This window comes from Rhinolophus sinicus, linkage group LG17, assembly GCF_036562045.2.
Source record: "Rhinolophus sinicus isolate RSC01 linkage group LG17, ASM3656204v1, whole genome shotgun sequence".
Classification (NCBI taxonomy): domain Eukaryota; kingdom Metazoa; phylum Chordata; class Mammalia; order Chiroptera; family Rhinolophidae; genus Rhinolophus; species Rhinolophus sinicus.
Window position 1 is genome coordinate 16,077,739 of NC_133766.1, and position 12,177 is coordinate 16,089,915.

Below are 12,177 nucleotides of genomic sequence, written 5' to 3' on the forward strand. Positions count from 1 at the left end.
TGTTAAGTACTCAATAGCCCATGTGTTAGGTACCTACCTACTCAACAGTGCAGATGGAGAGAGTTTTTATCCATCATTGCATAAGGTTCTATTGGCTAGTGTTCTAGAACATAATCATGTTATATGCTTGCTTGCTTCCCTAATGATTTCCCCACATACTGCCAATTAAACTCCACATTCCTTAGATTGACATGGAAGATCCTGTCTCCGTTCTACTTTCTTTGTCATTGTTCCCTCCACTTGAACCTTGTGTTTCAGTCATGTCAACCTACGACCCCAGGTCCCCATGCCTCTGTGCTTTGGGTTATGTGTTTCATTTCCTCCACTTAGAAGGACTGCCACCCTTTGTCCCTTTAGAACGCCTGTATGGTTTTCAAACTCAGCTCAAGCATCATTTCCTCTGGGAAGCTTTTCCTTGCTTTTCTAGGCAGCGTTTAGAGTCAGATTTGTTTTTTGTGTTTTGTCTTTTTTTTTATTAATAATTTCCCCTGGCAGCTTATACCGCTATGACACTCATTAAAAAAAAATCTATTGATTCACTGTGGAAGGCTGAATAATAACCCCCTACCACCCCCAGACATCTGTGTACTCATCTCCAAAACTTGTGAATATGTTACCTTACATGGAAAAGAAACTTCGCATATGTGATTGAGTTAAAGATTTTGAAATGGGGAGATTATCTTAAATTATCCAGGTAGGACCAACAATATAATCACAAATTTCCTTATAAGAGGGATGTAGGAGTGTCAAAGTCAAATATATATATAGAATAAGGATATGGGACAATGGAAAGAGAGTTTGGAGAGATGTGCTTTGAAGATGGAGGAAAGGGTCACAGCCAAGAAATACGGGTGGCCTCTAGAAGCTGGAAGAGACAAGGAAACAGATTTTTTTCCTGGTACCTTGAGAAGGAATGCAGCCCTGCTGACCAATTTTGGACTTCTGATTTCCAGAACTATAATAACTTGTGTTGTTTTAAACCACTAAGTTTGTGGTAATTTGGTACAGCAGCCATAGGAAACCAATACATTTACTCTTTCATCAAGCCATCCATTCATTTGTGGCACATGTCAGTTGATGTAAATATACTGAGCACATGCTTTGTACCAGACTTAGTATTATATGCTAAGAATACAAAAATGAATGAGACCTAATTATTGTTGGGAGAGGTATGATAAAGGAAAGAGAGAAAGCAGGAGTCCAGGAAACTTGGAATTGTAAAGGTACTGAGGGGCCTTATGCTGCTGTCTGAAGTTGAGGCTGTTTTCTGTAGATAATGTGGAGCCATCGGAGGTCTTTGTATTATTAGTTCATAACCAGATCTTTGGCTGCCCTAGTGTGGAAATGGATTGATGCTGGAGGCAGGGAGACACACTAAGCTGTTGCATTTTTTGGGGGTGAGAAGTGATGAGGGCCAGAACCATGGGAGGGGAGTAAGGAGGTAGGTCTGGTAATATTGGGGTGATATTTCGGAGGTAGAATTGATGGGATTTTGTGATCAAAATTTTGTGTTAGATACTGTGCATGTGAGGGCAGAATCCAAGATGACTCCGCTCCAAGATGACTCTGAGAACGGATGACTCTAAGCTCAGTGCCTGGCACACAGTGGATAAGAAACAATTGTCTTGAATTGAATTGTGTGGCAAGAAGACAATGGAGTAGATCATCACTGGGAGAGAAAGATGATGCCAGTGAATCTGAATAGTGGAGGAAAATAAATAGAAGAATAAGAGTGTGTGTGTGTGAGAGAGAGAGAGCGCAGGGTGCTGAGAAAAGTGGATGTGAAACATGTGCCCTGTTCCCCTGTATGATTTTTTTCTGCTCATTTTAAGCTTTTGCTCTTTAAGCTTGAGCCACATTCAGAGAACGAATTTAGAAAACCGTATAATCACCTCGAAGATGCCAGGTTTCTCTCCATGGCACGTTTAGCGACTGTTTTGATCTGAAACAGCTTGGAGTGGGGTAGGGAGGGAGAACAAGTGGTTTGGGTTGATTTTAGGTTTGTTTGCTGTGTCATTCTGGAATGAGGGGAGTGCCTCTCTTTTCTCCCTCTACCCAGCCACCTCTGCTGTGGGCTCGCCTGATGTCTAAATCTGGGCGTGGAATGTGCTCTGGGACTGTGTGGGTTATGGAGGCCTCCCTTTGCCCAACACCCTCAGCAGTAGCCACATGGGGGTGAGTGTTTGCTGTAGTGGAAGGACCCCTGGGATCTCTGCTCCTCAAAGTGGGATCCTGGTTCCACACACCTATGGGAGAATTTATGCACAATTAGTTAGCAAAGGCCCTGAAGCCCTTGTTTCCCACCAACCTTGCTCTGAGGCATATTAACTGTGTTCTCCAGACAGCAGAATAGGGTCCGTGGCAGGTGGACACGTCTCTTCTTGGATTTGTGTTTACGCAGCACATTTTTCAACAACTGCTAATTGTGACTTTGTAGACTGAGTGAGGTAAGGGAAAAAGTCTTAGGGTCTCACGAGTTTGGGAAATTCTGGGTTAAACAAATGTACTTAAATCTTAGGGCTTCCCAGAAAATTTACCCTACAGATATGCCCTGTGGATGTCTGTGAGAGGGGTAGAGTTTCCTGAACATATTTGACTCCAGAGCACTATAAGCATTGTGTGGAAAAGCGTTCCAGGCACCAGAGTCTGGACAGTGTTGTCCTACTAATGGAGGGGGTGTCCAGGGTGTTCTTATATGCCTGGCATACTCAGCAGGAGGCCATAATGAGGACATTTAGCCATCATCCATCTTCACAACATCTCCAACGGGCATGAATCACTAAAGAGACACTGAAATGGTAATGGGACCAATCTTTTTGTTCTGACACTTTCAGTTTGAATTTGAACTCATTTTGCTGATGAGCCAGGATACAGTTATAAATCAGGGCCACTTCTATTATCATTCCATATCTTATCACATTTGGAGTTTCATTTCCTCCCCCCCACCCCCCACATAGCTTCTTATAATAAAACAATTCATTTGGGTTTCCTTCTTAAAAATTGTTTTAAGAATACTGTCAAAACACTAGGTCATTTTCTTTAGATACTGGAGCATAGTACTATAGTATCTGGTTATATATTCTGTGTCTCTTAATCCCCTGTGAATACAAATACACAGTATTTTACAGTTTTCAGGGATCGTTCTTGTCTATAATCTTATTTGATCCTCAAGACAGCATTAGAAGGATGAGATGATGAAAACCCATTGTCTTAGTCTGTTTAGGCTGTTATAACAAAGTCCCACAGACTGAGTGCCTTATAAACAGCAGATATTTATTGCTCAAAGGTCTGGAGGCTGGAAGTCCGGGATCGGGGTGCAGGCCTGGTGAAGTTCTGGTGACGGCCTTCTTCCAGGTTGCAGACTGCCAATTTCTTATTATATACTCATGGTGGAAGGGGTAAGGGAGCTCCCTGGAATCCCTTTTATAAGAGCACTAATCTGATACATAAGGGCTTCCCTGTCATGACCTAAGCACCTCCCAAAGACCCCACCTTCGAATACCATCACATTGGGCATTAGGTTTCAACATATAAACTCTGAGGGGACACTAACATTCAGTCTACAGCACCCATTTTATAGAAAAGTGAAACAAATAACAAATTTGGATGCCTAATTTGTGCCAGGTATTTGGCTAAATGTTTTTCATATATGAGCTCTTTTAAAGCTCCTCTCAACTTTGTATATTAGGACATGTTATTCTCACGATAGAAATGAGGAACTTGAGGCTATGAAAGTGAAGTAACTTGCCCAAGGCCATATAACTTATAAAACAGTAAGACCTGATGTTTAAACTCATGTCTACTTAACCCCCAAATCCATTCTCCCTCCACGATGGCACCCTTAAAGAGAAAACTGAGACAAAGGGCCACTAAAGATTCACCCAAGTTGGGGAAAGTGCTGGGATTAGGACCTAAGTCTAGTCCAAGGGCTTCTCTTCCACATCCTTTTGTCAGGTCACTGGAAGACGTTCACGAGAATAGGTAATGACCTGTGAAATATCACTGAGAGCAGCAATGTTAACAACTGTGTAAGAGTGATGGAAAAAGCAGTGGCTCCAAGGCTCCAAGCCCTCGAGTCCTCAGTGAGGCATTGCACAGGTGATTCTGGCTTGCTGAGAAAAATGCCACACAAACTTCATTTTCTTTTGTCCCATAGGTAAGGGACTGGGACGATTTAAGGAGTTTTGGCTCTTCTCACCTCTTTTTTCATGACCAAAAGGAAAAAAGAGCAAATACTACCCACCTCTAGCGATACCTACTGTTCCCACTAATGCGATGAATGTGATTCCGTAATACCGACCTTCTAGGGGTGAATACCTATGCTTGTGTTATGGGGACAGCTGTGGAGGTGAGGGGGGCCATTTTCTCAGAGCCTGCAGTCTAAATGGAGAGGTGGGTGTGAGAAGTACTAGTGAAGAGACACAAACTGTCAGGAAAGCAAGAGGAAGGCACTTACGGAGATTAAGAGGGAGCCCTGGGCATTTAGCACGCAATGTTCACTGTAATCACTCAGAACAATTACTGGTGGCATCTGGCTTGCAGTTACCATGTCCTTAGTTCATCAGGGACATTTACTGGGCAGTCCCTAAAACACTGCAAAAGGAAGGCAAATTTTTATTGCCACTTTCCCAAAGCACACAGGCATCTTCATGCACTCCTTAAAACTAGGTTGGAACAAAACCCCCCTTAACTGCGGTTTCACTTTCCCCAGCTTCAGTTATCCACAGTCAACTGTGGTCTGAAAATATTAAATGGAAAATTCCAGAAATGAACAATTCATAAGTTTTAAATAAGTGCGCCGTTCTAAGTCACATAATGAAACCTCGCGCTTCTGGCTCCATCCTGCCCCAAACGTGAACCATCCCTTTGTCCAGAGTCTCCACGCTGTAGACGCCACCCACCTCTTAGTCACTTAGCCTGTTACTCACTTAGTATCACTGTGCTTGTGTTTGAGCAACCCTTATTTTACTTAACAATGGCCCCAAAGGGCAAGAGTAGTGATGCTGGCAATTCAGATATGCCCAAGAAAAGCCATCAAGTGCTCCCTTTAAATGAAAAGGGTAAGTTCTTAACTTAATAAATAAAGAAAAAAATCATATGCTGAGATTGCTAAAATCTATGGTAAGAATGAATCTTCTTTCTGTGAAATTGTGAAGGGAAAAGAAATTCCTGCTAGTTTGCTGAGTACGAGGGACACACACACACACACACACACACACACACACACAGAGAACATTCACAGAACTTTTATTACAGTATATAGTTGTTTTATTTTATTACTAGTCATTGTTAATCTCTTACTGAGTCTAGTTTATAAAATAAACTTTATCATAGAAATGCATGGTATGTATCGGGAAAAAAACATAGTATACGTAGGGTTTGGTATTACCTGCAGTTGCAGGCATCCACGGGGTCCTTGGAACACATCCTCTGCAGATAAGGGGGACTGCTGTATGACTCTATCTCCTGGTTCTACCCTGATTGCTCCTTGACCCACACAAGACAGGAGCGTGACGTGAAAGAGGAGTGCTGTGGTCTTCTTTGCTAGGTTCCAGCCTTTCTCTTGGGGGCTGGGAGTGGCTGCATTCATCTTCTGCTGTTTCCCAACTGTCCGTTCCCCTCTCTCTAATGAGTAGTGGGCAGAGTCTGTGTTTAGAGCCTGTGCAGGTTTACGACTTGTGGGCATGATGTGGGAAATCATTCTGATTCTTTTCTTGCTCATTCAGGCTCTGAGTATTGGGCAGAAGGAGAATAGTCCAAAGGGGAAATCTAATGAATGAGCAAAGGCTGGAGTCACAGTAGCAGAATTTTTCCAACTTCTTTCAGATTATTTTATTATTCACATATTAGTTTCTTCAGCTATTGAATGAGGAGCTATAGGTCAGGCCTTCTGTGATTAATAAAAGCTTTGAGGATAAAGAGAGAAGTGGGGAAATGGGTTTGCAGGCTTCTCACAGTTAAAAAAAAAGGCACTTTATCAAATCTGAGGCAGTTACAGCCTCTTGGGTTAAAAATTCCGATGGGCTCATTCACATTGGCCATGCTATGTGTGCCGGTGCCCAATAATTTTCCCTCTTGGACATTTAGGCTTCCAGATCGTTAGGCTGGGAGAAGCAAGTACTTCCCTTAGGAAATACAGAGTTACTACACCACTGTTCTCCCAACCCCGCCATAGACTCAGGGAATCTCTGAGAATCTCTGGAAGAGACTTTAAAAGCTATTTAGTTCAGCTGTCAGTATATTCACTCGATAAGCAGACAAGTGGGAATATAAAGTAAAAGTGCAGTTAATTCCCAATTATTTGGATGTAGAATGTCCACAGACATAGAGTGAAAGATTTGTGTATTTGGAGACAACAATCGGGTCTTTTCTTATCTGTTCCTTCTCCAAGCGAAACAACCACAAATCATTTCAGTGTTCCTTAGAGGACTGATTTCAAACTCTGAAACGACATACATGGAAGCCATCTTCATCTAAGTAGGTGGAGGCTGCCCTCATTTTCATTCCAGAAACTTTTGGCTAGTCCCCATTCAGAAGGGATTGACTGAATTTGAAATCGGATGACAGAGGAATTACTCTCCCTGAGATTAGTCTTCTGCTAACATCTCAGTACCGAGAGACTCTGCTAACTGCTATTGCCTTAATGACTAGCAATCACTGCACAATCACGGAAATGAATTAAATTATTAATTTCAATAGCACCCCATGGTGCATTTATAAATTCCACCATCTGGGGAACATAAATATGGAGGTTCACATTCTAAACTTGGAGGCATGGTGCTCGGTGCCAAGGGCTGTATCTTTGAAGGCAGTAAACATTTTTCAAGATGCTATATGTGGAGCGGCAAGCTGTGCATTTGGGAGAAGGCTCTGTCCCTGGGTCTCTATTAGCGTTACCATTTATTTACGTCTCTTTTTTTCCCCTTATTTTTTAACTAGTTCTTATCGATAGACCCAATGTGTCAAAAGTTTGGTTTAGGAAGGGGACAGGATGAAAAATAAAATGAGATGGACTTGAACTATGTAGTTAATCATCCCCTTGCTCTTCATTGAATTTCCTTTCCTCCTCCCCGAAAGCCTCTTTCCTTATTTACTAGCTTCATATATGTAAATCTCTGTGTTAATAAGTTCTTCATACCGCAACAGCTATTCTTGGGTTTTGAATGTTTTCAAAATCTGTCTAAAACTTTAAGATATTTGTTCCTGAACCAGAGGGGATGGAGGTCCTGGGGTGGTGTGTAACCTACTCTAATGAAAGAGATTTAACTTTCCCTCCTTATGTGGAAACATTTGACCAGATGTTGGGGTTCAGCGAGCCTTCCCTCTCTGCCATCTGTGACATCCCCATGGGCTGGTGAGAGAGGTGCACTTCTAAAGAGCATATGCAAATGACTTTCACAGAGTCCTGCAGAGGCACCACAGGCCACCTTCTTCCTACTATGGCTTACCAACCCAAAGCCAAGAAATAACCCTGCCTGTGTCGCAATACCGCAATTTCCTAAAATCCAGAACAACCAGATTTCTAAGGCATGAGTTCACGGTAAGATACGGAAGAGAAATGCATAGCTTTCTGCAGGATAAATCATTCTGTGGCATTGGGGATATTGAGCAGCTCTTGATCTTCTTGTTCTCCATGCGTCCAGGGCTTTGATGCAATTTGTCTGTCGTGACTGGCTGCCGATGAAGATGGCTGTTGAGTGGCAGAGCTGCTCCTTCCAGTGCCTAGACATGTATACATTTAATTAGATGTAGCTTAGTCAGACTTGTAAGTTAATGTCATCTTGTTCACTGGCCAGTCAATGAAACATACCTTTGGTATGTGAGGTTAAGCGAAAGTATTTGGGGATGGCATATTTTTAGCAATTGTCTTTTAGGTTGATTCCCTTCAATTCCCTGGAGAGCCAAACATCAGGGTAGCTTGAGATTTGGTGATCTGAAGATTTGGGAGTAGGTGGCTTGTTCCTAATTAGAATTTCATTTTTTCATTGTTTTAGATGCCATTCCATAACTTAGCCATATTAGCTTATTATTAGCGATTTGTAACCAGAGAATAAACAGCACTTGCAATCACAATGGATTTAAATGAAACTTCTGATCTTCATGGCAAGGTCCTTGCCAACAGCTTTCCTTTCTGTCCTTGGATTGTAAACATAAATGTTCATCAAATTTGAGGAGCTGGACCTCTAGGGACTCCCATGTCCTGAGTTTATTAATGATAATGAAGGACCCAAAATCAGTGATTTATGCAATTTAACCACAGTATCCCCAACCTTGGTGGGAGTTAGTAGACTGGAATAATTACAAACTAAATAGTGATGATAAGGAGGAAATGTACTGTAGTTGGAGTTAGTGGGCTGAGAAAACAAATGTTTCCAGTCTCAAGAGAATCTGTTTGCTATTATAAAGGAGAAGAGTAGAAGCAAAGAGACCTGGCCCTGATCTGTATGAGTTCAGAAGCTGGGAGAGACGATGTAAAGTTACCATAAAAAACATGAGGTGATAAACACAGAAGATGCTTCAGCATCCTGCTCCCTGCTCAGCCTGCCACCCGTAGTGGGAAGACAAACAGTCGACATTGTTTCTGAGGTGAGCATCTTGAACAGTCACTGCTTTGCTCTCAGAGCCAATGCTGGTGAGCCTGGAGGAACCAGTGTAACTGCTTTGGGTTTGCTTCTGACTCAAACAGTGGAGAAAACTTCTCTCACACAAAGAATCGAGAAACTTCCAGTTCTGAGGTGAACCTGTCTCCACAGCAGCTCTTGGTAAGTGCAAGGCTTCTTTTCTCTTTGGGTGACATGGCAGCTCACCTGAAACCACCAGCAGCTTGACATTAATGAGCTGAATCTCTCTGAGACTTAGGCCAAGTGGTCTGCCCAAGGCCACGAGGGAGGGCCCAGTAGACCGCAAGCCCAGTAAGCATGGCTTCCTGCCAGAGACAATGCCTGTCCCCTCCAGTCTCCTTGAATCTCGCTACCTGGATAGACACTGTCTGACACTACCCTGCAGTGAATAAAAGGAAAGAAAAAAAACAGCATTTCTCTCTGAGATGAAAGCATATGGTGCCATCAAGGCAGGGGGTGAGGAGGTGGGAGGATTCCTGGGAAGATTCAAAAGTATGGTGGTTATACCTTCAAGGACAAACAGTAAAAGAGAGAAAGTGTTTTCTTCTTGAGCAATATCTAAACAGCCCTTCACCTCAGAAAGGGAGAATGCTTGCCTGAGTGAAGGACAGCTCTGAATTGACTCAACACTTCCTGTTTAAGGGTAATTGCTTATCCAAGTGACACCCTTTTAGGTGAATTTTTCTTTATAATAAGATTTGATGACCAATTTAATTGGCCCCAGGGACCACAGGATGGAGAAACAATACAGCTCTGTGGAGAATTCTTCAAGGAAATCTAAATAAAATCCAGAGAATTCACACACTGATTCCTTCTCATATGGCCTCTTGCCCCCTGACTCTTTCAGGTGGGGTTCTCTAGGGGACAGACTCTGAGACAAAGATTTATGTGTATGTGGTTTATTGCTGAGTACTCTCAGAAACAATATCCTATAAGGGACCAAGGGAAGGAAGTTGGGCAGAGGAGGAAGTGGAATCGTGGTCAAGTTGTTAACAGAAGCTTGGCCAACTTCACAGTGAGCTCTCAAGCTATGATGGCCCTTCAGAGTTGTCCTGAATTGAAACACGTGTGCCAGGAGTTTTGCACTTTCTGGTCCTGGGGGAGCTGGAGGAGTTCAGCATCAGCCAGTCAATAGGCAGCTCTTGGCAACAGATGGATGAAGGGGTGTGTCTTCAGTGAGGTGGCTCCCTTCAGTTGAGGGCAATTCCCAGAGAGGAACTCGGCTGTAAACGATCTGACGCAAACTCACAATTGCTGGAGGAATAAGTGTCTTGATTATGAGAGAGAGAGAGAGAGAGAGAGAGAGAGAGAGAGAGAGAGAGAGAGAAAGAGAGTTTGTAGGGCTCGGTGGCACATCATGGCAAACTCTGTAGTCCTCCTCTTGAGCCACTCCGCTACACTTCATTTTGCCCGATCTGGGACTATCTTCTCCAGGATTCTAGGTGGCCTCCATGGGAAAATTTTCAAGATTAGGATTAATGGGACCCACTGTTTGCTATAGTTGGTCTTGAGGCCACAAATGATACTCATCATCTCTATCTTTCACTACCCATTTCATACCTTCCCTTACATTAGCACCGCTACCCTTAGTTGTCACGGGGACTTACCTGATGGAATGACCTAGACCATCATTCCTGAGGAGTCTGAGCACCTTGTCACCATGTCCTCCTCAGACGAGTACTGCTGCCCTTGTCTTTTTGTTATTAAAAGTCGTCAGTAGAGTATGAAAAAGTGGTCCAGTGGATCAACTGGGTGATAGACATATTCTTTCCCGCCGCCATGTAAGAGTCCTACCTCCTTCCTCATGATCAGCGTTAATTATCCTTACCAGTACATTGACCCCTTTCCTCCCTGCTTGTCTCTGGGTACAAGCATCCTGAAGTGACCAGGTGGCAACTGTAGCTTAAAGTTAAATGACATTCTTACTGTGTCCTTAATAAAAACATCCCCTTTTTGGGAACCAGCACCTCTAAACCCATAGAGACTAAAGTTGTGGGGATGGAACACTCAGATTTCTCAAGTGGGCAAGATGGTGGGAGTGGTGATGGGCAGGGTCACTCTTATTCCACTTGTTGGTCCCCATTCCCATGAACTCTCCCTATCAGGCCACAGCAAAATATAATGGTTGTTGATTTAAGATGTACTGTATATCTCATCCTGGAGGATGGGACACCAAACTTGGTTTATGGTTATTATGATTACCCTTAGTTAGAGGTGACATTAAGTGGAATATTAAGTGACATATTAAGTAGATGTTAGTAGATTAAACATCTATAATCAAGCTGGCCAAAGCCTTGCAAGCAGGATATATGTGGATTTCAGTCAAGAATTGCTGTCCCTTCCATGGTGAAAGGGATTTAGTTTGATCTACGATTTACCACCAAATGGCTGGTTGGTCTCCTTGAGGGATGGTGTCAGGTAGGGGATTCAGCATTAGTTTTTGTGAGTGTCAAGTGGGACGTTTGTCAGTGCCAATAACTAAGTTGGCTTTGGTGAGTGGGAGCCCATACTTTAGGGCCCATGTATGGCCTCTGTTCCTGTCAAAATGGCTATCCCATTCATGAATCCGTCACACCAGGATTAGGATGGCTAATGACAGAGGCTGGCTGACATGGACTGGCCTAGTTACTGTGTTTCAGTTGGTTATGTAGTTGGCTGTTTATTCCGTGGTGTTTGCTCTATGATAGGCATTAACATACTATACAAAGATTTTCATGTGTCAGGCCTACTTTTATAGATTTATCAACATGCTTCTTTTCCAGATTTTCTTATCTCTGATCTTCCAAACGTTTTCATTCGAGGTTCCTGTGCAGCCAAGCCATTCATTATTACTCACAAGTCTAGGTATATTCTTACCTTAAGTGACTTCTCTTTCTATACAGTTAATGTTCAGGTATACCACCTAAAGCTCTGCCTATTGGGAGGATTTCCCCTCATAGGCCACCACTGAATGGGGCTGTTAGTTCAGCAGGAGTCCATTTTCAGCTTGTACCCACATACTGCACCATCCACAAACCAGGTTTGGCCTTTCCCCATCTCCACCAGGTGGTCATAAGAGGCCTCCCATGTGGTCATAGATGTAAGCTGAGGGCGAGTGCAATAGTGGTTAAGTAACACGGGCTTCTGGGCCACCTGCTTCTGGTCCTGCTTATGCCTGATCCTGGATATTCTACCTCCACCTTACATTCACGGCTTTTGTGCCTGACCAAACTTATGATTCGGTGGGTCTAATAAACCTCCATGATGGGTAGATCTAGCTCCATGCTTACTTGATGTCTTATGGTCAGATGCTCCATCTCTACCAGGATCCAGTACATGTGAGGAACTTTTTTTTTAGCTTTCAGAAACAAATCTTTTATTTCAACCTTGTCAGTTCTTGCTGCTGCAGGTGGATTGGGAAGATGTTATGGATGGACATATATATTCTATAGACTGCCCAGATGGTCCTGGTCTCTTCAGGTTATTGAGGCAGAGGGTGGGAGAGTTCATTTCAACTTGGGTCAAGACCTTAAATGTATGCTGCTGTCAGTCCCATTTGAATTGCTTCTAATTCTCC

The 12,177-nt window shown here is 43.1% G+C and overlaps 1 long non-coding RNA gene across 12 annotated transcripts in view; it reads left to right on the top strand.

Moving 5' to 3' along the window:
- The window catches only part of LOC109450593 (uncharacterized), a 209,518-nt gene that overhangs the window by 105,639 nt on the left and 91,702 nt on the right, over window positions 1–12,177 (top strand). For 2 of the 12 annotated variants that reach the window (XR_012492958.1, XR_012492948.1), the window contains exon 8: window positions 8,407–8,964. The exons of the other annotated variants lie outside the window; for them this stretch is intronic. This is a non-coding gene — a long non-coding RNA (uncharacterized LOC109450593). Of the gene's footprint in view, window positions 1–8,406; window positions 8,965–12,177 lie in introns of those variants that run through there. 12 annotated transcript variants of the gene reach the window in all.